The sequence below is a fragment of the Octopus bimaculoides genome, chromosome 21 (assembly GCF_046866305.1).
Source record: "Octopus bimaculoides isolate indiv1 chromosome 21, ASM4686630v1, whole genome shotgun sequence".
Lineage (NCBI taxonomy): Eukaryota > Metazoa > Mollusca > Cephalopoda > Octopoda > Octopodidae > Octopus > Octopus bimaculoides.
The window spans coordinates 10,829,899-10,834,898 of NC_142948.1; the positions used below are offsets into that span (position 1 = coordinate 10,829,899).

Consider the following 5,000-nt stretch of genomic DNA (forward strand, 5'->3'; position numbering starts at 1 on the left):
TAGACGTACGAGTCACTGAGAGAGGCAGGATATTTCGAAAACACCTGGACGGATTTTCTTTGAAACAAATATAACTATTTTATCGAATTTTCCGATGATATGGATAAAAAAAATCACAGAGAATTTAGCGCATACTTTGCATGCCTGAGAGTTTACGTAGACATATGGATATTATATATATATATATATATATATATATATATATATATATACATGTATGTAAATATATATGTGTACGTGTATGTGTGTTTATACACATACGTGTATAAATTGAAAGGTATAATTAATACACGTTCCAAGTGGATAAAACAACTTTATAACAGTCTCTTATTATCATAAATCGAACATAATATGTATTAAATCATCAGTGCATGCAATGCTAAAATCCAATAGTATAAAATGTACACATATATCCGAATAAAAGGTGATAAAACCTAAAAGGGTAATACGATTGCAGTCCTCTCTATTTTCAAATTACAATGTAATGAATACATCCTTACATCCAGCAACAAAAGTAGAGAAACAACACATTACGAAACTTGTAATTTGTTGTGGAGATGTAATACTTCTTCAAGCATTAAATGGAAATTTGCGTAGGCAAATAAAACACGCTTTTCATTTCGTAGGGTAATAGTTTAGATAGAATGAATTGAATTATGGTAAGTAGATTAAATGAAAGAAATAATTTGAAAAGGAGTATGTGTTATTTAAAGAAACGTAAAACAGAACAAGTAATATGTTATAGTTTGAAAAAAAAGGTGACTGTATATATAAAATCGTAAAGTAGTTACTGTGATTTTAGGCAATCAAGTTAATTAGCGACGTAAACACAGGGATTATGTGAATAGTTTAGGGAGGAATTAAAGTGTTCGAAAATTTAAGAGATCAAATTAACGAATAATGTGCTAATTAGAAATCTAAGGAAGAAATAAATGGTTTGGGCTTTTTGTAAATGTTTCTGTATTAGAAGAGTATAAATAAAGCTAAAATACATAGTGGAAAGTTAGAAGCAGAATAAACTTGAGGCTAAGAAACTATTAAAAAATTAAATTAATTTATATTTAAACACCATAAATTGCACAATGGGAATAATGTTAACGGTGACACAATAATATACAACGAATATAATCTGTGAGTAAACTAATTTGATAAATTCCAGATATATGAAATTTTTACATAGTTCAATGTACATGAGATAAAATGTTTCAGGATATGCATAATATTTATCGTTCAATGTACGGTTAAATAGTGGTAAATTAATATGTTGCCTATAGAATATTGGAAGTAAAAGTGTGAATCCTCTTTATTACTTTACGCTATATTGAGGACATCTTAATTTTCGATTACTCACGTTTCCAAGTTGAAATCCTTTTACTGTGTTTATTATTAAATATATTGCCCTCAGCGAATAACACATCTAAGTAACTGAATAATCGAAAATGCTTCCCTCACATCCTGAAGGCACTTAATGACGTTTTATAACTTCACACATTTACATATTATACATTGAAATCTAAGTTCTCATGAAATTAGGGAATATGTTTAATTAAGATCTAATATAACATATTTAGCAAGTTTTATCAACTTTAATCATGAGCGGACATGCTAAATCAACACCATTTCAATTGAAAGGCATGAAATAGAACCAAAGATACTCTAGCTGAGCTGAGAGGCCATTAACTGGGCCTTCTTGGAATAGTGCTTGCTTTACGCGTCGCGTGCTTACTGAAAGAATCAACAATCTTCGTTATCGTAAGCAGTAATTTTACAACGGGGTGTGGCATGTATAAAACCTCTGTTTTCATGGCCTCACTTTTCAAAGATGCTGCTTCTCATAGTATTCAGAGGAGTAAATCTTTTCGGGTATTAATATTTTATGGGATGAACTTCATACAATTTTTGATACGTAACCGTGATAACACCTACATGATTTCATAACATGCGACAAGTTTAACTCATGTAAACAATCCATCTATTGTATTTCCCCTTTCAATGGATGAAAGACCGATACCACCAGTGAATATCGTTTGTATCCGTTGCATAAATTACAGAAAGTGGTGAACCCTTTCTTGCTATAATAATGTCAGTTGAATACCACATAAACATGGGTATAAGTCAAATTACAAACAATGAGTTAAACAGACATACGACTGCTAATCCAATATTTTATTTATATCGTAATATAACATAATATATTGTGAGTATAATAGAATATAATATACTATAACGTAATGTACCATTAATAAAATATAATATAATGTAATATAAGTTAACATAAACAATTATTAATAAAACCAAAACAGCCAACAATTCGTTTCGAATTATATACATTCTTTAATATACAAACAAGTCAATTCCCTTGTATGAGCCTCATCAGAGCCAATAGTTTGAAGGTAGACTAAAAGCCGTGTGAAAGGACGCTGGATTGAAAACAAATTGTATATATGTATTGTTACATATAGTTGTATATATGTATATGTGTGTGTGTGTGTGTGTATGCATCAAGCAAATGAAATCAAGTTTTAGCTGGTAATACTATCATATCGTAATCCAGGAGGGTCTACATATATATTTTTTTTTGGATTAAAACAATGCAACATTGTCACGGCTTCCGTGTTACCGCTCAAGAGCCAAAGAATATAAGTGAAACCTTCGAACGGGTGTTGCGTTGTGTTCTTGAGCAAATCACTTAACATCAGGTTTCTCTGCGATCATTTCGTCATCTGATATATGTCACATGGTACATCTGTACGTGTAAAGTCGATCCAATGGAGTGGGAGTGGTTATGCGTTCACAGGTGTTTGATCACTATAAACAAATCACCTGTGTCTGAGCAGCAAATTGCCGAACCGTCATACGACTTATAACGGCGGTATACATATTACATATATTAATATATCACTCTAATGACGCGACATAGATTATGAGCTTTAAAATATATTAGAGAATATAAGTAAAACTCCTAAAAAATGATCTCGCAAGATAATTGGAGTTTTGTAGAAGAATCAGAAACTCTGTAATTAATCTAGATATGTACTAAGTACAAGACGTACTGTATAAAAGCGTTGTATTGAACTAAAGCAATATTCGGTGAATCATTTCTTGAACTAATAGCTCATTCGAAGTTGGCATAAGTAGAAAGTCGTTCCTCTATACAAAGATTTAATTTGACTTGATATCTATAAATTTCAAATCCAGCTCAATGTGTTAAGTTTAACAACCTAACAGAGTCACACCTGCATATTGTAATGTCGGAATAAAGGATGCTATCATAAGGCATCAACATTCTTACTTAAATCTGGTATTTTACACATAAGTGAGTATATCTTTCCCTTTTGTATTTTGCTTTCAGTCTCAAAAGCACGCGGAGAATTACAGCAGCCATATAAATCAGTTACATATATTGGTACGACTTATTTTCTGAACACGTTCTGCTGATTTGGTCAGTTACTATCAGACGATCTCATTCCACGTGAATAAATGGTTGATTCGTGTAGACATAGAGAAACCGTGTATGATGAAAATCTGGCTATATATTTATGTTACTTTGAGACAATGGCACTTTAAGCATACACTGTCTTTCTCCCAGGAACGCCTGTCCTATTTTTTTTTTGTTAATTTATATTCTCATTAAAATTGCGACGATAAATAATACATATTCATATTGTTCATCGTATTTTACGAATAAAAAAAAATAATAATCACAAGGACACACTCTTTGTAAACAATTGTTATTTAATAATGATTTTCTATCGTTTTAGAGACATCTGGCATTTTCATATTTCATGTACATATTTTGAAATGTTAAACGTCAAATTGGTGAAATTTCATTTATACTTACATTTAACTTTACATAAATCTTTGAAAATATCTCAGATGAAATTTCGCAAAGAAGTTGAAAAACCAATCTTTTATCAGCAATTATGATAGCAAATATTCTTTTCTTTTCTTTATCTTGGCACATAGACCGAAATTTTGGGGGAGGGGGTCAGTCGATTAGATCGACCACAGTACGCAACTGGTATGCAAATTATCGTCCCCGAAAGAATGAAGGGCAATATCGACCTCGGCGGAATTTGATCTCATATCGTAAAGACAAAGTACCGCTAAGCATTTCACCGGACGTTACTGCCAGCTCGCCGCCTTTATAACAGTAGATATTACTTAAGAAGAATTATGGTATGCCGACATCTATTATTTAAAGACTTCTGTCATTGATGATGTGATCATTATCATCACTACTACTACCACCACCAGTATCATCATTATCATCATCATTTTCCTGCTACCATTATAATTAACGTCATTTGATCTTCACAATCATTATCCTCATTAGCAACTCGTATTTGAAATGATTGTTAAAATATATATTATAATAGGAATTACTATTAATATTTTTCTATTAAATATTTTTCTGTTCATAATGTTTATATAAGTTTATATTTGTGCATCGATGACTCATCACCGATTAATTCTTTTGTTGATTTTATCCTACGCTACAATAACTGAACAGATTTTGCATTTGTAATCTTTTCGACATTTTTTTTTTGTCTATAATTGTTTTGCTCTTGGGATCAAATCAAATAATGTAACATTTCTTTATTTAAAGTTTAGTTAAATATATGAATGTATTAGTGCAAAGGCTGCTCCTTCTAGCAAATTTATTTCATTTAATTTGCCAAACAAAGTCAGATAATTTTGTTCCATTTCTCAAGCTGATGCATCTAAAACAGAAAACGTCTTTGCAATGTCTCATTTTATTCATGCATACTTACTGATCAGAATCGTGCGATATCGCAGGAATGTGTATTTCTTTTCAGCAAAATTATTCCAATATTTAGCATAAGAGATAATGGGATTCATCATTAATTATACGATGAATAGAGGACAATAATAATGGCTTTTTAAACATCATATCCTCGGCGTTCTTTTTATGATTTTACTTCATGGCTTAACAGTTCTGTATATATCTGCGTAGACATAAATTCGTGTACTTATTT

General features: G+C 31.0%; 1 long non-coding RNA gene across 1 annotated transcript in view; it reads left to right on the forward strand.

The window, feature by feature from the left end:
• Positions 1-5,000, forward strand: part of LOC149131489 (uncharacterized) — a 518,316-nt gene that overhangs the window by 370,414 nt on the left and 142,902 nt on the right. The gene's annotated exons all lie outside the window — the stretch shown is intronic.